Here is a 21,425-nt window from a genome sequence, read left to right on the forward strand (position 1 = left end):
AAATTTAGGTGAGATGCCCAGTTTGTTCACGATAAGCAAGCTTTCCTAAGCAAAACTAAGGCTGTTTCTTTAATGCAGAAAAGTAGCAGTACTGGGAGGGAAGGAAGCATGGCAGTGGAAATGAGCTGCTGAGCCTGTGCGAGGAGGGAGAGGCAAATAGAGAGATCTCATATCTGAGACCCCAGCATTAATTCATATGTTGATGAATGCCATAAATTAGATTGCAATCAGTCTGCATTCTCCAGGGACCTATTCCATGTAACGAGGCAGACCCAAGTCTGTTCCAAATCCAGAGAACTTCTGGAGACTCCGAGCGCGGTTCCTTCCTTCCCCACCCTCAATAAATAAATTACGTTGAAAAAGAGGAAGGTATTAGCTGTGAATGGATTTTAATTGACACAATGGTAAATTCATTTCATAATCTTTAATTAGCAGAGATGCTTGCCGGAAATGCAATTTACAGGAAACTTGTTCCTTTGCTTGGAAATCACTGGAATGTCTTGGTGATGGTAGTGAAAGGGGCTGTGGTCTCTGTAAATAATGCAGGAAGGCCCAGGATTAAGGAGTTTGTCTCTGAAGCAGGCAGAGCAGGCAGATTCTGATCCTGGTTCCAGTCAAACCTCAGTTCAGCTTCCAGCTGCAGCTGAGAATCAAGCAGGAAAAAATGATTAATGTCAGATGATGGCTGGGCTTGATGGTCCGAGTCTGTGGTTATCCAGCCTTCACTCACACAGCCCCTCTCCAGCTCCTGACCTTATCCTGAACCTCTCTGCTTCCTGCAAGCTCTGTCCCCTGTCCTTTTGTTTTTCTCAGTTTCCTGAGATCCTATGGATCCCCTCCTCCCGCTGTCTTCCAAGAACCCTGACCCACACAGGTCCCAGAGTCCATCTCCTGGCACAGCTGACTTGGTGAAGGGGACTGGGAAATTTTCCAGAGCAGCCAAAAGAGTAGGCAACTGTTGAAACTAACTCTTCTTCCTCCAACATGTTCTCTGCTGCAGGAAGCTTTCTCACCTCAGGACACATTCAAAGCTCATCACTTTGGGAACAGGACAGGTCATGAGGGGACCCAAGAAAATTCCAAGAGCAAATTATGAGTGGTTGAATGGGAGACATCCAGAGGTCCCTTGCAGCCAATGTGCCTCTGCTCCTCTGAAACCAAATTACCCTGTCTGGAGCTCCCAGTGAAAGAAAAGGCTATGAGTCATGAGTGGTGATTAAGGACAGCTTTAGGTGCAGAGACTCAGAATAAAATCACAGTGCTTGCTTCTCTGCTTGTCTTCTCTCTGTTCATGCTCCACTTCTTGCCTGCTTATGCTGGGATGAAAGCAAGCTTCCTTTTATCTCAATTCCTAGCAGAGCTAGAGTTGTCCCAGCAAAGGGAATGTGAGTCGGTTCTACTCCTGATGTCTGTTGACATGTTGCTATAAAAAACCCCAATTATTAGGAGAGGAGAAAGAGAAAGAAAAGATATTCTGCTTTTCCATGCTGAAAACTTCATGGGGTGTAATTGAGAGATCAAAACTACCTTGGCAAATAATTGGTGCCAGCTGGGAAGAATTAGCTTGATGTGTGAATCCCATGTTGGGTTTGTTAAGCCAGTCATGAGAAACCAAGTCCTTCCCTGGTAATCTGAACACACTTTGCAAGGAAGCCATGGGGAAAGCATGCCCTCTGCCTTTTAATCAAGCATGGTCTGTATAGGTGTGTGTAACACATCCCCTGTGCCTCAGTTTCTCCTTAATGGCACTAAATTTCTGGTGTAGAGTTCCTGGGGGGTATGGGTGTGGTTGGTGGGGGGTAGACCTTGGTATCCCATATCTGCACCCATGGCCAGCAGCCTCTGCCCACCGGGGTGTGGGCACAGAGAGTTATCACAAAGCTGGGGAGTCCATAAGGGACTGTGCTCATGGGTCCCTGTCTGCAGGGAGATCTTCACTTGCGTGGTCTTGGAGCATCCCTTGGAGACCCAAGGATGGGCTGCTACAGGAATAGACAGGTCCAGCCTCCCTCAGTCCCATAAATAAAGGGAGAGAAGCAAAGCTGAAAAGAGATGGCTTTCTGGACGCAGCAGGGAGCTCCAGTTTTCTTTCCCCTTCATTAAATACTGTGTTTTCCTCTAATGAAGGGGCCATCCAGAGCAATAATGAAACTCTTCTCACATCTCAGTGCCTCAAATGCCACTTCCTCTTCCCGCGCTGAGAAGAACCCAGGCTTCAGCAGCTCTGAGGGTGGGCTCCTTGCAGCTGCCTCACTGTTCCTCTAGCAAAATAAAAGCAAAATTAGTTCCCCTCCAAGAACTGCAAAGCACCCGTGCAGGGGGTTGTTTCATTCATCCCTTCTCCTCCCACATCAATAATGCTTTAATCTCCTTCCTGCTGGGCTCTGCCGCGTGCTGCCTGGATGGAGAAGGGCAGCGTGGTGCTCCTGCAGGGCTCTAGGGCTGCCTGTTCCACACACAGGCTGCTCTGCCACCATCCATGTTACCCAGCAGGGAGTCACCACTGGGACACACACACCTGACTGCTCTGTGCTTCACCTAAGGTCTTGGTTTGGGGTGAGTTTCTACAGGGCATACCATCCCCAGGTAAGGGGAAATCTTACATTTCCTGGGTTACCTGGGACTCCTGGTGACATCTGAGCAGACCAGCTCGCCACAGCATCAACAAATGTCTCCTCTTCATGTTAGGGGTGATTATGTCCCCTCAAAGCTATGAGCATCCTCACTCCTGCTGGAGCTTCAGCAGCTACTGCCTGCCTCCTGAGAGCATCTGGGTGCTGCAGAAAATATGAACAAAAGCAATGTGATGAGCCAGAGGGTGCTTCAGGAAGAATATGTGCCAGGTATCTCATCAACTCCAGGCATCCCATCAGCTCCAGGCGTTTGCCCCTCAGATATTCTTCATTTTGCTCAGGATGGGGCAGCCCCTCTGCTGTGAGGATGGGCAGGGATGGCAGCAGATCCAGGAGTGACTGTGCAGACACAGCTGATGGCCTGTGAGTGTCTCCTCATCTATCATCAACACGAAGTTCAATTACAGCCTATTGGGGTTTTCTCGATTTGCCAGTTAATTAATAAAATCTGCATCGCAGATGAGTTCTATTTACATAAGAGCTGAAGGAGGCAAGTCTTCATCTTAATAGCAGTGAATATTCAGATGTGAGATTAACTCATTGCTCTCTGCTTCAAATTGTTATTTACTTGGTTGTGTTTTAAAGATTAATCTGGATTTCCACTTTCTTATTGTGAAAGAGGCAGTAATGGGGATGTTTGTTTTCTTGAGCCCTGGTTGTTTTATTGAAACAACTTCCAATAAGCTTCAAAATTGGTTCTGTGTGAAGGGAGGACCCCCTGGCTAGAACAAGAAATGCCTAAAGGGACAATGACAGAGACCTCTCATATCATGGACAGTAGGGAGCTGTGAGAGAAGGATTGCTGCTCTTTCCTCTTAACTAGGTGTTTCTGAAAGCAGGCAAGCAGTAGATTTGATACAGATAAAAGCAAGTCCCTTTTGCACTTCCATGGATTGTGATTGACAATGCATTGGTGGATGTTAAACCCCATAAGCTGAGTATGGCTTTGAACTGATGAAGACCCTTGAATCACAGACCACCAAAGATGGGAAGAGTGGGCCAAGACCACTTTGTATGTGCCCTGATTCCCTGGATTTCTTCACATCTGCTGCAGCCACTGAACAAGCTGGGTGGGCCAGCCATTGGGCTAAGCCATAAAGCCATTTCTACAGCAATTTGGCTGATAATTTGAAGAAAAGGCAATATGGGGCCCTTTGCTTCTACAGTTGCTGGGAATCAAGCAGATATGTCTGAGGAGAACAGTATGTAGGAACATCCTGAGTGGTGATGGGTTTTTATCTGCCTTCACAGTTGTCATGAGCAACATTTTAAGGTGACAATGCCACTAGCCAGCCCACTACACAGCCCAGGAGAGAGCTTCCCTTTGGATATAACCCACATCTGACCTTTGTCTGCTACTGCCTCAGCATCGTCCTTGTCTGATGAGCTGCTTGAAGGACTGAAGAATTAAGAGGTTGTGGCAGTGCCAAAAGAAATTAGGGAATGTGATTGGGAAGGAAACCTGGGAAATGAACCTTGCTTTTTAATCAACGTACCAAGCAAAGCAGGGCTAATCAGCATTAATCAAGTAGAGCGCTGTTGTTAGATGGAGGCCCTGCTTTAGAATAGGGGGCTCTCCTAATGACCCAGAAAAAGCAGGAGAGCCTTTCCAGCTAGAATTCCCTTGCCCAGGACAGTGATTGATCTGCTGATCATGTATTGATCTGCTTTCCCAAGTGCACAGCAGCTCGGGCTCTGCATCATTTCTTCTTTTTGCAACAGAAGTGCCTTGTGGCCTCCCCTGGAAGTGACTCACATGGCAGCAACCACCAGTCAGGCAATAAAACAGCATCCAGTGGGAGCGAGGCATTTTTTGTTTTCATTATTCAGACAGCATGTGGGTGTGTGGCTCTGCCCCAGCAGCAGCTGTCATCTCCTAGGCAGTACCCGCACTCTGCTAGAGCAGGAATTCCCTTGGAGAGCAGCCACCATCCCACAGAGATGCCCAGGTGGTGTGGGAGAGGCTGAACACAGCCATGCTGAAACCATTTCCCTCAGAGCTGCTTTCCACGTAGCTCCTCCTGAGCCCAAGTTGGACACCTGCAGCCTGAGCTGCAGCTGAACAGCGGGGACAGACAGGAACCTCCTGCTCACCCCAGGGAGCAGAGACTGCCCCAGGAGGGCCATGGTGCCCATATCTACACCAGGCCGGGGAGAGCCAGGGCACTGGCCACAGTGCTCTGCCCTCTTCCATCACTAGCACGCTCCCAGTTAACACCCTCTGGCCAGTGACTTGGCCCAGCCATGGGGACAGGCAGGCCAGGACACCTTCCCGTGTGACAATATGGATGAAGTCACCTGGCTCTGAGGAGAGCTTTTGGCTTGCCCCTCGGATGTGGGCCGTACCATGGCCACTGCCAGCGACCAGAACCAGGCCTGTTTTATTTGGGTAGCTGCAGATCCAGGGGCTGTTGTGCTGGATACTCTCCTCCTGCATAGTGGCAGCCATTGCCAGGTGAAACAGTGGAGAAACTGAGGCACAAACCCGTTAAAGGACATGCTGGGAGTCAGCGGCAAGAGTAGGATCCCAGGCTTTTGAGGATGTGTCACATCCCTCTCCACACCTCACAGGAACCTCCAAGAGTGGATTTCACCTTCTGAGGTCATATTCCATGCTGCCTTTCAGTGATTGATGGGGGTGCTATCTCTTCCACTTCCACAATTAATTGTTTACAAATGATTTTTTACTGCCGGTGCTGTTGGGCCTGGGCGTGTGGGTGATAACCTGGAGGCTGAGTGCAGTGGGCAGGCTGAGACATGCTCTGCTTTCCAGATGAGGCAGCTGTAATTTTGGGAGCACTTTTTTCATTCCATTAGGAAAATCTTCCCCCTGCCTCGCTGTCCCTGATGTTTGAAGTGCCAGGCATGAAAGCAAAGGCAAGTCAATCAGATGAGCAGAGGCCTACTGGAGATAATTGCTAGGCTCTCTCCCAGACAGCTGAGTCAGCTGGGAGAGGAACATCACAGAAGTGATGTTACCAGTTCCTCTGTGATCTCCTCTTCTTCCCCAGCAGAAATGGTCTGAAAAACAGCTTCTGAAAAAGCCAAGGGGGAAAACAAAGTTGGTCTCAAGGGAGTTGGGCAGATGGGCCCATCATCTGGCAGAGAGGAAAGGGAGGGCTGTCTGGGCAGTGTGAGCAACCATGGGTGTGCTCAGGAGGCTTTTGAAAGGAATTGATGGGGAAGTCAGACTTGGGTTTTTGCAGTGGAACACAGCAGGAGAATGAGCAGCAATGGTCGTCCTGTGGAACAAGAGAGGTTCAGACTGGTCATGTACACATCCTCCTTAGGTTATGTGCACATCCTCCTTATACAACACAAACTTTTCACATGAGGGCAGTCAAGGAGTGGGACAGGTGCCCCACTGTGAAGGCTGTGCACCCTCGGCCTTTGGAAGACTGTAAGCCCCAAGCAGACAAAGCCCTGAACAACCTGATCTCACCTCAGAGCTGACTTTGCTTTGTGCAGGAAGCTGGATCTAAAGACCTCCTAAGCTGCCTTTCCACTTGAAATATCCTATGACCTTAGGAACACAACCTTGTCAGTGCCTGAGGGGACAGAAAAAGAGCAGGTTCAGAGACTGAGGCTGTACACCCTCAAAGAAAGCCCTTCCAGAGATATGGGAAGGAAAATACAGAGATGCCTTGACATGGAAAAGGGCTTTTACTCTTCACTGGAGATTTCTAGGAACAGACTAGATGAATGTGGGTCAGGCCCATGTGGGCAAACAATGTGACCTTGTGTGCCTTCATGTGTGAGCCTTGGTCTCTGAGGTGACATTCCTGCTCTCCTGACACCCAGCACTGAGCTGCACCTTCCCGAGGTTGAGTGCTGCTCCTCTGCCTTTCACCTTCAGCATTCTTGGGATTTTGGGGATGTCATGCCTTTCTCAAACTCCCCTGCCCCCTCTCCAGGTCTGCTGCCACCATCACAGGTCCTTACCTTTCACAATCAGCATTGTCGGTGCTTTCTAGCAACATTCCCAATACTTTGTAGGAATCTCCATATTCTTTCTTGACATTATCCTAGAATTTTCCTGATTTTTTTCAGGAATTTCCACATTGCTTTCTAGGAATGTCCCAGCACATTTTCCAGAAATGCCCCATTGATTTCTAGCAATTTTGAAGCAATTTCAAAAACAATTTCTTTTTTTCTTTCTAGGAATTTTTGCCTTTTTTTTTCTTTTTTTTCTTCTTCTTCTGGATGTTTTGCAGTGTTTTTTGGGAACACATCATAAGTTTTCTCTGAATTTTCCAGAGTTTCTATAAGTTTTCTCTGAATTTTCTTTCTAGGAAGCTCCATATTGCCTTCTGGAAAGTTCTCAGGTTGTTTTCCAGGAATTTTCTCCTAGTCTTCTAGGATTGTCCCCAGGTGCTTTCCAGGAATTTTATATTTGACTTTAGAAATTTCCCTGATGTTTTCTAGACATGTTACCATAGGAGCTACTTTCCAGAAATTTCTTCTCTGTTTCCTAGAAATGTCCCAGGATGTTTTCCAATAATTTTTCTTTTCCTGAAACTTCTCCTTTGATTTCTTTTGAATTTTATCATGATGCTTTCAAGGAATTTTTTGGGGTTCTTTCCAAGGAATATCTCCATATTTTTCTAGAAATTCTCATATTACTTTACAGGATTTCTTACATTTCTTCCCAGAAATTTCCACATTGCTTGCTAGAAATCTCCCCTTTTCCTTTTTATGTCAGTGTTGTCTCAAGCCATTTCTTGTTTGGCTTTCTAGAGATGTCCTCAAGTGCTTATCAAGAACTTTGCAAATACTTTCCCAGTTTCTTCTAGGATTATTTGTAGAAAAAAAAAATCTGTTTTCTAGGAAATTATTTTCTTTCTAGAAATTTTGTCACTTCATAGGATTTTGCCTGTATACTTTCTAGGAATTCTAAAAATCCCTTTTTGTTGTTTTACTAGATCCCTTCCTCCTTCATGCATCTTTTTGAGGCTATTTTCCCAATGTTGGCGTGGGGACTGCCAGAGGTGGTTCCACAGAGCCAACTTTGCTTTTTTTCCCTCTTCAAACTCTTGTGTGGAAGTGAGCTTTTGTACAACACACTGGGAACTATTTCCTGGCTGTGTTCTTGTCGTCACTGCCTTTGTGGAGCCCTCAGAGGTGCACGTTTCTTTCTGCCACTGTTGTCTTCTCCTTCTGAGCCTCTCTCCTGTTCCTCAGTGAACACAGATTGTCGCCCTGATTTTTTAAGATTTTCTAAGCCTTCTGATGTTTGCATCCTTGTACCAAACTTTCTCACACACTTTCTGTAAACAACTTATTGTTTTGCATTCTTTTATGGAGGAGGAGAAACTTGATGGACTGTTAGTTTGTCCAGTGTCCTTGGACAGGTGGCACTTTCACCCTCCAATCCACTGTCACCTTTGGAAATCTATAAATGTTGGAGTCAGAAAATAAACTTGCCCCTTTTCCTGCCTTGAGAGCAACAGCGTGTCTGTGTCGTGTTGTCTTGTGTCCTATAGTGACACAGATCTGCTGCTTGCTCAGGAATCTGACAGTGCCTGAAGCCACTGGCAGTAACTCAGGTGACAAAGCACCATCTGTAAACGTGGCTCTTGGGGTTCCAAGCTGGTGCTGTGAAGAGCAACACCATCCACTGCTCTGCCTTAGCAACAGAACCAGTGCTGAGAGGGTCTCTCTGTTTGCACAGAAAGCAGAGGTGGTTATTTATCACTTCAGTCGTGCCCAAGCTGCCCAGGTGGAGTGGTCATAAAACGTGCTGGATCAGCAGTGTGCATGATGAGGGAACCACCAGTTCCTGTGCAGTAGGGTCCCATTAATCTCCTGCAGAGTTAATGTAGCTTCCATGTAATGCCTGAGGATGAAAGATGGGCTGCAGATTTCGAGTCATTAGTGAAATCCTGGTGTTACAAAAGGCAATAGATGATGCCAGTGAGGAATACAGAACTCATCCTATAGTTTCAATCCTTTGATGTCATGGTGATTTAGTGAGTTATGGTTGTTACGACCTTGGTTTCCAACCAGCTTTGGGCCTTACCTTTCTCTCTCCTTGTCTCTGCTTGTGTCTAAAAGGTGGCAGATCTATTGAAGTGGAAACTTCTTTTTTTGGTAAAAAAAGAACAGCTTTGACAAATGTATTGGTTTAAAAAAGAACCTTCAAATTCTTGAAAAGTCTCCCTTTGACAACCAAGACTTTTTAGTTTTCTAATTTGAAATGCCCTTGTTCTGCATTTAAGCTGATTATTAACAGCATGTTCAGAAGCTACTGAAACAAAACATTTTAATTGACCCAAACCAGGTGGCTTTATTTCTGTTTAATTTCACAGGTGCTTGGGATTTTGATCTTCAGCTGGAACAGGAGAGGAAAAAAGAAATCCCCCGGAGCTTTGTGAAGTAAACCCCTTTCCTAGCACTAGGATATGGAAGAAAGCCTCGTGTCTTTGCATCTTTGCCTGTTGCTGGGCTCAGTAAAGCTCTTCTCTTCCAGCTAAGTAAGAAAGCAGCTCTCAGCTGGCTGTTGTCTCGCAAGCAAAGACACTCAGAGGTGACCTGAATGAAGCCACGCACACATCTCTTTATCTCTTTCAGCTTCTCTGCTGGCAGGTGACATCTCCCAGAGTAGCAGGCAGGTATGCGGGAAGAAACCGTGCTATCCCCTGAAGGGTTCCTTACCTGGATTTCCAAGGTTGCTGTTGCTGTTTCCTCCATGGGAAAAAGAGACTTCTCCTGCAGGTGCCTGCCCAGCTGCCTGGCAGGCTCACACATGAGGCAGTGCAGAGTCCCCATGCAGCAGGACCAGCTGACCTTTGTCGTGCCCAGCCAAGTGTGTGCAGCGCAGCGCTGGGGCCAGCGTGGCAGATGTAAACATGCAGCTCATTGAATGCTGAGCCCTCCCTGATGAGGGAGAGCACTCAGGCATGCTAAGGAGCAGATATTTGTTTGCCACAGCCCACCCTGAGCTTTCCAGTTAGGCAGGGAGGTGGTGGTGAAGGGGTCTTCCCTAGCAGCAGTTGGATGAGCTCTGTGCTGTCCCACACTCTCTGCCATGGGTGGTACAAGGTGCAGCTCTTTCCAGGCAGGGAAGCTGCCCAACACTCTGGAGGGAAACCCCACCAGCCCCAGCATGTGAACAGACACCTCACTGAGGAAAGTCAGGCCTGCAGGGCAGTGTTTGGTGCAGATGTGCTCTGCTGGAGTGTCAGGAGAGCTGGGTAACTGCAGCAGGGAGGTTTCTGGCTCCTTGAGCGCCTGATCTTGGCAGTGCACTGGGATATCCACTGGGGAATATCAGGTGGGACCATTCCTTGAGCTGGTGGCACTCCTGGAGGAGATTCAACTAGGACTTTGACTTGATATTGGACACAATGGGTGGTATAGCAGGTCTGTCAACATGCCAGCTTTCTGCTAAGGTCATCCAGAATCTATTTAGCATAATTTGGCATTTCATAACTCTTAAAATTCTTTCCTATGGTTCTCTAAATGGCATGTAGAAACAAAGACTTTGGAAGGAGGAAATAATAATAATAATAATAAAAAGGGCAAGTTAACAACCTTTTAACAAAAATTATGCACGGGGCTGCATGGCAGAGGGAGATATTAATCCCCCAACTGCTTCACTTAATATGGAAATAAAGGGCAATTGATCAGAGCCAGTCACCCCCACAGCGCTGGGCAAGGAAAGGCCAGGCAGACAGTGTGGGGGAAGACACAACAGAAAGAGGCAGCTCTAAATGTTTCATTTTAATGTTCTCCCCCTGTAGCCCTTTCTGCCTTTTATGTAGTGCCTCTTCTCTTCCACGTCTGCTCAGGGAACTGGCACTGGCCTGGGGATGTGCAGCTGGCTGGGGAGGGGCTGTGGGCAGCATGTGAGCTTGCAGCTTGTGGGGCAGGAGCTCACAGCCACAAACCTGGCACAGGACCCCTGTCCATTAAAAACTAGTGGTCCTCATGAATCTGCTCTCCACCTGAGACCAAACTGCCCTGACCCCAGAGGACTTTCTTCTGGAAGCAGAGCTTTGTATTTCATCGGTTGCTTTCAGACAATTTCTTTCAAATTTTTGGGATCTCTCTATGAGATGACAACTCAAGGTCATGCTTTCAAACCCTCATGGCTCCAGAGAGAAGCTTCCAAGCCAAATGATTGACTCCAGCAATGCCCAGCTGGAGTCTATCAGCATCCTCTTGAGTGCCCCATGCTTGGGGCAGCTTTGTAGCCCAGCCAAGGGCAGAGGTGACAGTGCTTAGCAGAAGCTGGACATCAGCTTAAGTAATGGGATTATCTGGGGATGAAGAGGGACAGGGAAGATGAATGGGAAGATCAGAGCAGGAATGAAGGGGGAGAGGAAGGGCTGTGTGCTGTCTCAGGGGAACCTGTCCCCAGGACTGGTTGCACCTTGGGGCAGTGAACCAGTCCTGCTGTCACACAGCTCCCCAGTGCTGCTGTGGGTCCATCTCTGGGACTCCCTCCCTGAGCAGGGAGCTGCTGGCAGGCAAGCACTTTGTAAGAGGGCCAGAGAAATATGTTCTGCTCTAAGTCTGTCTCTAGAGGCTGTGAGATACAGCCAAGGTGTTAGAAGGACACAGTCCCATGGTCCCTTTCCTCTCTGCCACTGACAGTCCCTGTGACCTCTGGAAACTCACTTTCCATTTTCTGAGCCTTGATTTCCCCAGCCTGAAAAACAGTGCTGATTATTCCCCTTTCCTCTGATTTCCTGGCTGATTTCTACCAGTTTTCCAGAAGGTAAATTTGACAGAGGAAATAAAGACTTGTTCTGACTGCATAGCAGCAGCAGCATAAAGTTTATCAAACTCAGGAGGCCAGGAGGAGGATGACAGGCAGACAGCTGAGGAGAAGCAGGTCAGAGTATCAAACTGTGAATGACCTTGATTTGTTTTGGTTTTTTTGCCTTCCCTGTTCCTTAATCCTGACTATTAGTTCTTCTCTCTGAGGCACAGATGATTATTTCCAAAACCCCCAATCATCTGGAAAGGAGCAAAATATTTTCACCAAACATGGAAATGCTCATGAGAAGAGCATGAAACATGTGAACAGCACAGAAACCAGTGGAACCAACTTGTCAGGTTCAAGCAAGCTGAGAGTATTGGAGAGTGATGTGACACAGAGTGAGTTCAGGGGACTTGCTGCTGTGCTTCATGCCTGGATGCCCAGCTCACATCCAATTTCAAAACCTCCCACTGCTGCTGCTAGCATTGCTCCTGCAGCTTGTGTGGAGACCAGTGCATCAGCTCTGGGGTGAGGAAATCTGTGTCAGGAGTGATGTTAAGTGATGGGTTTTATTAAGGTGATGAATGGGGGTGGGCTTGTTTCCATTTTGCCTTGGTTGACAGCAGGCAGATGGTGAGTGAAAAGCAACTGGTTGTTGACTTTGATCACTATGGAAATGTTCAACTCAGTTATTCAAGAAGCTTCAGTTGTAGTGCCAATGTCACCCTTCATTTACAAACAATGCAAACTTTTGCAGCCATTTGGGTCATGAGAATGAGCAGAATTCAGTGACACCTGACCCAAGAGGAGCCCAGTGTGATCAGTAATATGAGCAAAAGAGCTATTTTTTCCACTTGAAAATAGATCACATTTGATCTGAACTCTGGTGGCACACCACAGTGTCTCTGTGGAAAGGGCTTTCAAATCAGAAGCTCACTTTCATGTAATTTTTACTATATTTTTGCAGAAGTGGCAGCTTGGGCAGAGCAGAAATCCATGCTGACTCCACCCAGAGAGCAGCTCCTGTAGCCAGAGCAAATTCCCTTTGAACTGCTCACAAGACTGTATCTGCAGGGAGAACAAACACTCCAGCTGCAGACATGAGGGAAAGTACAAAATTACTCAAGGCCCAGTTGAAGGTGTTCTGTACACGTTTAGTGGGAAAGCTGACAGGAGTGATTCCAGGAGCTGGGCTGTGACAAACTAAGCTCACCTGGCAGAGGAGCCACGGTGGGCAGGGATTAAACAGCTTCAAGGGGGCTTGCAGGGCTCTCACCTGCTTCATGCTCATGGTGAAGGACAGAGGTTATCTCCCAGCAGTTCCGGGGAGGTTTGGTCTCAGGAAAACAAATGGGTTGGTGTTGGTAAGCAAGAAAATCAACCCCTGGATCTAACATTCATGCCATGCAAAATATCCTCTTTCTTTTTTTCCTGAAAGAGGGTGAGGTGGGTGTTGATCTCCCTTTCCAAGTAATAAGTGATAGAATGAGAGGAAATGCCTCAAGTTGTGCCAGGTACTCCCAGTAAATGGGAGTCCAAGGAAGTGGGAGCTTCAGCTAGTGAAAGGTGTAGGCTGACTCTCCAACTACCAAATAAAAGTATGGATGGAAATTGAATGCAAAAGGGGATGATAATTTGAATCCAATCAGCCTGTGGACAGTGTTATAAGTAATCTTTTCATCCCACTGGTTTTCTGAGGGATGGTGATGAAGATGGTGCCCTACCCCAGCAAAGACATCCAGGACTGTAGAGGGGCTCGTATGAAGCATAATCAGTATTTGTCTCCCACTGAAACCTTGTTTGGAGGGGTGATTAAGCAAAGACCTGGAGGGAGACATGACTTTTGCATGGCTCCTCACGGCCATTTTGAAGATGATGATGCACTCACCAGCCACAGGGATGGCTCCACACTGCTTCTGATCTAGGGATCTTCTGCTCAGGTGTAAACTCAGCCTGTGCCAGGGAGCAGAGATGTCTCCAGCTGGGATGGCAGACACCACCAGAGACTAACACTGCACAAATCAGGTCCTAAAGCCAAAAACTGCATTGCCTTAATCAGAGCAACACAGTGCATGTCCAAAGCTGTTGGAAATGAAGCTGTTTATTATTAATCTTATATAAGGGAGGGGACAGTGGTGTTTCCTGGAAGAGGGACACCGAGTCAATGACTGTGCAGGGAGAAGAGCCCAGTCTGACCACGAGGCACAGAAAAACCACAGAACCTCAGGGGAGGAACAAGGGGTGCAAAAGGCCAGCAGGGCAGCTGCTCCGAGCCAGTCTGTGCACAAAGCCATAATGCTGCTTAGTGGTGCCATCCCAAAATAGCCTGCTTGTCCGGCGAGAAACCTCTCCAAATCGGCCGCCGTGTTTATTTCAGGAGACACTAATTTCCTTCAGCCCGGCTTCCCTGGCTTCAGTGACCAAATAATCACCTGTCAAGTGGCTTACACGGTGACAGACTGGAGGAGGGAGCACAGAGCAACGAGGAATCATCGCTCCAGGTGATTTTTAATATCCAAGAGGCAGTGGCAGACAGGAAGGTGATGGAAAAGTGTGGACAGTGGCAACACATCTGTCAGGAGCTGCCTGTCCTGCAGGCAGACAGATGGGCTTTTCAGCATGTTTTACCAGAGAGTAACCTGCAATATGGCATGAAAGGGGAGAGAAGAACCAAAGGGTGAAGACCTGTCCAAGGGGGACAGGGCGCCACAGTGCCCCTACAGTCAATGGGGGCTCAAAGAGGCTGTTTGATTTCTTATGAAAAGAGTGGCAGGAACTGGGCTGGATGGAGCCCAAATAATGATAAATTTTAGCTAGGTTTGTGTAAGGAGGGTGAGGATGTTTGGGCAGTGCTTCTGGGCTGGGGTACAGAGCCTCCCTGCCCTCTTTGGTGACAGGGGTAGCAGGAGGGGATTTTCATAGTGTGAAGGTCTGCTCATTAATATCTCGTTTTCTTGCTATTGGGACCTTTTTTACATAGCCAGCAAGAGGACTGGGATTAACTCACTCCCACACAGGCTCAGTAATACCTTCCTTACCTTCAGGTGCTGCTTTGGCAGCTTTGCTCCAGTCTGCAGGTCTGGGTGGCTTTGAGGATCTTGCACGCCAAGCTCTAGCTCTGAACTGTCCTTGCAGTGCAATGTAAGGTGCTGTTCCCAGGGTCTGCCCCTCCTTCCCTAATCCACAGTCTCAGCTGTGAGGTGTAAGGCAAGAGGGCTGTGAAGGCAAAGTTCCCTGGACAGCCCCAGTCAGATGCTGTGTTTGCTGCTTGTACCATGCTCAGCAGACAAGCAGTGTGTTTTGTCTCTACAGGCTGTCCAAGACAGGGCCCACTAGGAGTATCTGAACTGTGGCTTTTAATGCAGCTGGGAGAAAGTGTTGTCCTGAATCCCCAAATCCAGTGTTTTGTTTCAAACAGGGGCAAAGCCACAGTGGAAGTCTAGTTACTCATTGCCATGGTATCCCCCAGGCTGAATTTGCCTGGCAAATATCAGAATGACCAGTTCTATGGACATATTCTTCCAGAAACATATCCCTTTTTTTTTTTTTTTAAATGAACACCTCAATTTTTGCCATGACTTTTGGGAGACTGCAGTTATAATTTCTTTCTTTTTCCCTTTTCAACCATCCAGGGAAATATGTTCACATTTCAGGGCTGAATGTACCTTGGAAACAGATTTTCTATTTCATTACCCTACTCAGCACCTCTGAGAAGGTATGATAAGAAGTGAATTCTTCCCTCGCTCTTATTTCTGGCAGGCAATAAGATATATATAAAAAAATCTGGAAACACCCCTTGCTATTTTAGATTTAATTTTACTTGTCTCTCTGAGCCTGAGTTGTCACTTTGCCTTAACTGGGTTGTCAATGGACCTGAGATCAGCACCTGCTCTGCTCCTCCTGCTCAGGTGCTGGGGCTCTCTCCACCTCTGCTCCCACTCGCTTTCCCTCAGGAGCATCTGAGCTCTTGGTGCTTTCTGCCACCCAGTCTGCTTTTGTTTCCAGCTGAATTGTGATCAGAAAATGCACAAATATAGATGTTAGCGTGACTGTTTACTGAAGGGATTAAGTGTCCTTCCACCTTCTGTTTTTCTGGTTACTTCTATCCCATTACCTGATATAGCTCTAGTTAAGTCCTTCTTGCCAGTTAAATGGGTGCTGTCCTGCCCCTCACCTGAGAGCAGGACCTGGACCTTGACCTCCAAAGCTGGTTATTCTTCCTTGGGAGCTGAAAGAACAAGTATGTTTCTATCTTCCTCCTGATACAAGCCTGAATTGTCTTTTTCCTCAAATAAAACTTCTCAAACTGTGTGAAACTCTCCCCTGTGTGAAAAGCAAACTGAGCTGGTCTCAGCCAAGAGATTCTCCAGGTGGACTGGTGTCAATATAACAGAGCTTCTTCCATCTGTGTCCTGTTGGTGCCATTAGCATTGAAAAATATTCTTAATTACAATAGGCTCACGCTCCCATGGCTTGCAGATGGATGATCCTAGGGAAGGCCATAGACACCTCACTTTTCCCAAGGGCCTTGACATTGATTTCTCCTCTGGGAAAGTTGTTTTTCCCAAATGCAGGACTTAGGAAATTGGAATGCCTTGTTCCCTGAACATTTGGGGGTTGGATGTGTCCTCCTGGCTCAGAAAGGAATTTTTCCTGAGTTTTGATCTTGTGCCAAACAGCTCCAGTGCTGCTCTGAATGCACGGGTGTGTAAATCAGAGAGATGGGGCAGGAATAAAGGAGTTGAAGGATGAATGGAGGGGTGGATGCAGCAGTAGAAAGATGAGTGTGGTGTAGACGTACCAAAGCCTTTCAATGTGTTTCAATGTGTGTGTCCCTTGCTCCACTTAAGAGTCTGTTGGCTGGAACTCTGAGGCTCCAGAAATAAAGGGGAAGAGCTCCTGCCTGACTCCAGCAGGATTTGTTCAGCTACCATCACTGTATCTCTCTGTGTACATCCCAATCATGCTGCCTGTAACAGGATCTGGCCAAGGGGAGGGAGTTCTGACCCCGAGCAGAGCACACATTCCTCCCCAAAGCACCTGCCTTTCTCTCAGGTCTATTTCTGTCCTCCAGTGTCCTTTCATCCCCACTTCCAGGGGATGCTCTGACTCTGTTTTCTGCTCTTTTTTTTTTTTTTTTTTGGTGTTAAATAAGCATTTTACTTTAAAGTGAGAAGACAGGGGTGAGCAGAAAGGTTAAACCAGTGACTCTGGCACCTAGTGAGAAGCCCATTCCCACTCACACTGGGGAGTGTATTATTTTGACAGCTGTTCCAGGTTGCTTCATGTCCTCATTCCCTTTGGGGAGCTGGCAATATTATTAGATTTGCATCTGGTTTGCAGATGATTTTGCATGTCTTCCCTCTGGTGCCTGTCTCAGAAGGTTCTTCACAGCCCCCAGCTCGCAGCGTGAAGGAGGGACCATGCACTGTGTGGTGCCACCTGACAGTCAGGGGGCTCAGGGTCACCAGCTCCAGGCCCTTCCTGCTGTTTGGGGTGGCTGATACACCAAAAGAGAGGGATGATCCTAAGCACCAGTCCCATGCTGGAGCTTAGCTCTAGGCAGTGGATCCAAAAGCTTTTGAGGAGACCTAGACGTCTCCTGTGTTTGAGTTCAGACCCCACTGCCAGCAGGTTTTTGATTTGGGGGAGGGGAAATAGGACTTTTGGCAAGGTTTAGGTGACCCTGCTGTTGGGGAAGGCAAATTCTGGGAAACAATTCTGGGGAGAGGCAAATGACAAATGATAGCATACACGAAGTGCCACGGTGTTCATCCTGGGGGTGGCTGGTGGCATGCTGGCTTCTGCGCATCGTGGGGCCAAATTCATTCTGAAAGCATCTCCTTGGAGCTGACATCAGAGATGCTCGTGAGGCAGGGACTGCTGACACTACATCTGAGCCCTGGAAGTGGGATTGTTATGAATATAAAAAGTTATCATAACAGGATGACCTCCCAGCCCGACTGGGGACAGATCCTCAAGGCATGGCTGTTAGGGTGAGGAAATGTCACCTCCATCTGTGCCCATGCCAAGGCTCCAGCCAGCCAGGGTGTGCTTCTCGGCTCTGCAGCCTTTGGGGTGTGCCTTGTAGGTGCAGAAAGTTTCTCTTCCTCATCACAGAGCTGGAGCTTTCCTCCCTAGGGCTCTCAGCTGTTCAGGCCACTCAGGCCAGTGTGGAAATCACAATCTGTGCTCTCCTGTTCCCAGCTGACCACTTCAGAGGCTGGTGCAGCTGTGCAGCTGCAGCTTTTCCAATGCAAACTCTCCCCCAGTGTCTCTTATTTGCACCCAGTGGAGTTTATTGCTCACAGGCTCTCAGCTCTGAGACTCTGCCCTGATTTTCCTCTCCACAACGCCCACTGGGTGCTTTCTGGTCCCTCCCCAGCTCACTCCGTAATCAGATCAGCTCCCTGCAGGGATCCATGGAGGGACACTCATTCTCAGTGTCTCACTGATTGGGTTTGTTTCAACACAGGCTGATTGTGAAGAGGTGTTCTCAGGGCGGTGTGGTAGCTCAGCCTTTGGAAAAGGAAACGCCCTGCTACTTCAGCAGTTAATGATGGCCCTTTGCTGATGAGCCCTGGCTGAGCTTTGCACGGAGGTTTTTCTTTGGAAGGTTTTTATTCCAGGTGGTGTGAGTCGGTGTTTTGTTGTTGTGGGGTTTTTTTGGTTGGGGTTTTTTTTGGTGTTTTTGTTTTGTGTGTGTGTGTGTGTGTGTGTGTGTGTGTATGTAATATGAATTTTTCTATTCCCTTTCCTGTCTGAGTCTGGAGGAGGAAAGGAGGAAACAAGAAAAATATTTGACCTGCAGCCAAATATCTTAGCTTGACTTCCATGGTCAGATTCTTCCTTTTGGAAGATGTGAGCCTGGGGTTGACTTACTGTTTTCTTGGTTTGTACCTTGCATTTTGAAATGGCTCTCACCGGGATCAAAGTTGGGTCCCTTTTTAATGATTCTGTGGCAGGTTTATTCAGAGGTTTCAATTAGCCATCTGCATCTTGCCTCTGGTCCTCTCCATTTCCTGTGCCAGTCATACTCCCATCTGCCACGCAGGAGCACCACGCAGTGATGACAGCAGTGGTGAGGCATGAGCTCAAGTTCCAGCTGGGTAGAAGTTTTCTGGCAGGGTGGTTGAGCTCCAGATCCCACCGAAAGGCTGGAAAATGTCTCTTACTGTTCCCTGTGTCAGGCACATTCTTCGTGCATTGGAAACTTTTTGGTCTTATAGAGAGCTGTAGAAACTCAGTTTCCTGCTTTTCCCAAGAGGAGGATGTGTTCATTAAAGCAGACTCTGCTCCCTGCTCAGTCTCCAGACAATTGCATTCCCCTCATGGGCTTTCCTGTTTAAACCAATAGTCCGGGCCCTCTCCCAGTGAGCTCAGTCTCCTTTCTGCTGTTTCTATAGCAACGTCTTATCCTAAAGGAGCCTGAAATCCCTTTGTAAACACAGCTTGAGGATATGCCCACAAACCTGCAGGAGGGACGATGGCAGGTGCCCCAGAGCCCAGAGGGAGGAAGAGGAAGTCAAGAGTCATCTTGTGCCACTCTGCTTTTACAGGCAGATTGCAAAGATTTGTTTTTGCCAGCCCAGCTGGTGCTTTAATCACTCTGCTGCTGCTCTGCACTCAGAGGAAAAGGGTCAGGAGGAGGCCTGTGGTGCCTGTAAGTGGCTGTGGCTCTGGGCTACCAGAGGACCTTCATGGCTCACAGCCCTTGGTCTCCTCCTGGCAGCCCTGCACGTAAGGAAGCCTTGATCCAGCATCCCTGGACAGCACAGAAGAGATTCCCGTGAATTTCATAGGGATAGCCCACCTGGGATATGAGCAGAGCCCAGCCTGCTTTGCCTGGGAGATTGTGAATCCAAGCACAATGTGCCATTGGAATGGCAACAGGGTTAGCAAACTCAAATGTGGTCCTATATTTGTGATGGGCCATAAATCCTTGTTGCTCCCCTGGATAAATCCAGCATGGATCACAATTCCTTTGAAAGCAACTATGCTAGTGCTCCCAAGCTCCCAGTGATCCTGAATCTGGCTGAACACTGCCTGACCAGTGTGTGCTGAATGCACTTGCTCATAGTTACTGTTTTAGTTTGTCTGGGATGGCCCAAAAAGGCACCAAGGCTGTGGCAGTATGAGCAGCAGATCAGACAGGTCTGCCCTCAGGGATACAGAGCTTCATCTTGCCTTTTGATCAGTTTGGGATCTTTGGGTTCCTAAATGACCCTATGGACTTTATCTACTCAAGGATGTTTTTCTACCCTTGCCTGTGGATTTTTGTCCTGAAATTTTCTAGAGGAAATCTCATGGCATAGAGCACATTGTCCTATCTCCTGCCTGAGATAGATAAAGGGGTGGCATAAATTCCTCATGAGTGCTCTGAAAGAAAGTTTCCTGGTCTCCCATCACCACTAAGACTGGTAAGCAGTGGAAGGACACCCAAAATGTGTTTCCAGAATGGGTTTCATGAGGCAGTACAGGGCAAAGCATTTTCCCCAGCATGTAGGCATTCCAAGCCATCTGGAAGCTGAAATCAGTGCTTGATGAGGAAAATGTCAGGAAAGCACATCTATGGGGGTGTCAAATTCTGCAGTCCCCAGGCAGGCATGGTTGACCACACATGTGGGTAAGCAGATGGGATCCTTTCAGAGCCACCCCTGAAGAGGCACCCAGCCACAACCTCTTCTCAACAACTTTGCCCTCAAAGTCCTCAAACACTGATTGTGCTTGACTTTTTATGTGCCAATGGCACATCCTTCTGAGGAGGTGCTTCTGCCTGTGCCCAGCTCTGTCACACCACCAGTTGTGTGAATGATTCTGAGGATGTGGAAGTCGTGGTTTAGCACTTAATCAATTCCATTAAAAGGAGCAGAGGAGTTGCGTAGCAGAGGAACACGGAATATCTGTGGTGTCAAAACACAAAACAATTGGCATGAAATTATGCTGATTATTCATGTATTAATTGGAAAAAAGACAAGCTCTGGAGGAGGCTCCGATTGCTAATTCCCCTCCTGAGACAGGCACAGAAAGGTCTCCTGGAGCAAAATCCTCCCCCTGGGAAGCCCTCCCCTCAGCCTAAGAGGAGGAACATTAATAATACAAACCCAGAGAACTTGTCCTGGGGTTAGTGTGACTGTTTAGACAGGGTGAGGTGGCAGTGTCTTATCACATGCTTTTTTTCCACTTCCCTTCCCAGGGATAAGTCTGTGTGGAAACAAGAAGCTGCCTTGTTGACACTTGGGCATCAGCCCAGACACTGTCACCATCTGTTCAGCCCTGGAATGAGGTTGGGAATCTTTGCTGATGGAGAATGAGAGCTGATGGTTAGACATAATCCAAGAGCTGTCACCTCTGCAGGTGAAAAGATCGTCCTCATGCTAGACTGAAGCATCAGCCCCTGCCAGGCAGCCCTCGCTGCAGGGAGCCTTGTTTGTTCCTAAGATCTCTGCCAGCTGTGAGGTGCTGGAAGGGGAGCAAGGTGGAGAAGATGCGGTTGTTGCTGGGAGACAGGGAAAATGACAAAGGTAAAAGTCACTTCCCTGGTTTGTTGGTTTTGTTGTGTTTTTTCCCCCCCTCGTAGATTTGTGACTCTCTGTACCTGTGAAGAACAGACTCTGAAAGCCAAAACACAGGAGAGAGGGTGGTGTGAAAAGCCTGACCTTACAGATGCAGAGTGTGATTGTTTCGGTGACTTCATTTATTTTGCTGCTTTACTCCAAGGGTGTGCTGCTGTGCAGCTTAAATAAACCCTGGCCAGAAGTTCAGCTCGGTTTTAAGCCCTTGGTGTAGACTGACCTTTAGTTCCCACTCCTTCTTCTTTACAGTTGCTTATTGTCCAAACAGCCTGGTGCTGAGACTTGCTTCACCCCAGAGGTGATTTAGGCCCTTGGGGTCTCTCACTATAAGGAAGTTTGATCACCCTTGAATAATGTTGTTTGTGCACAACACACAGCAATTTGGTGTGGGTCAGGGATTAAACTGCTGGGCAGGGGGAGGGTGGTCCTTCCTGCCACCACTGAGGGGACAGGAGAACTTCAGTCATGGCAGCAACAACTGAGATTTTACTAGAAGAAGGGCAGTTATGG

The 21,425-nt window shown here is 47.8% G+C and overlaps 2 long non-coding RNA genes across 6 annotated transcripts; one reads left to right on the forward strand and one right to left on the reverse strand.

Annotated features, from left to right (window-relative positions):
• Positions 1 to 405: 405 nt before the first annotated feature.
• Positions 406 to 6,017, reverse strand: LOC135305272 (uncharacterized). Of its 3 annotated transcripts, none has more exons than XR_010366494.1 (3): positions 4,932 to 6,012; positions 2,618 to 2,777; positions 406 to 2,261 (listed from the first exon to the last, which is right to left on the reverse strand). It is a non-coding gene; the product is annotated as an uncharacterized LOC135305272 (long non-coding RNA). The 3 variants fall into 3 exon arrangements; XR_010366495.1 differs by having other exon boundaries at positions 5,228 to 6,008; XR_010366493.1 differs by having other exon boundaries at positions 2,618 to 6,017.
• A 2,221-nt stretch (positions 6,018 to 8,238) lies between these two features.
• On the forward strand, positions 8,239 to 20,911 carry LOC135305273 (uncharacterized). 3 transcript variants are annotated; one of them, XR_010366498.1, is made up of 4 exons: positions 8,239 to 8,352; positions 8,942 to 9,106; positions 9,204 to 9,244; positions 20,537 to 20,911. It is a non-coding gene; the product is annotated as an uncharacterized LOC135305273 (long non-coding RNA). The 3 variants fall into 3 exon arrangements; XR_010366496.1 differs by lacking the exon at positions 20,537 to 20,911 and adding an exon at positions 13,718 to 14,867; XR_010366497.1 differs by lacking the exon at positions 20,537 to 20,911 and adding an exon at positions 11,551 to 12,593.
• Positions 20,912 to 21,425: the final 514 nt, after the last annotated feature.

Source organism: Passer domesticus, chromosome 7, assembly GCF_036417665.1.
Source record: "Passer domesticus isolate bPasDom1 chromosome 7, bPasDom1.hap1, whole genome shotgun sequence".
Classification (NCBI taxonomy): domain Eukaryota; kingdom Metazoa; phylum Chordata; class Aves; order Passeriformes; family Passeridae; genus Passer; species Passer domesticus.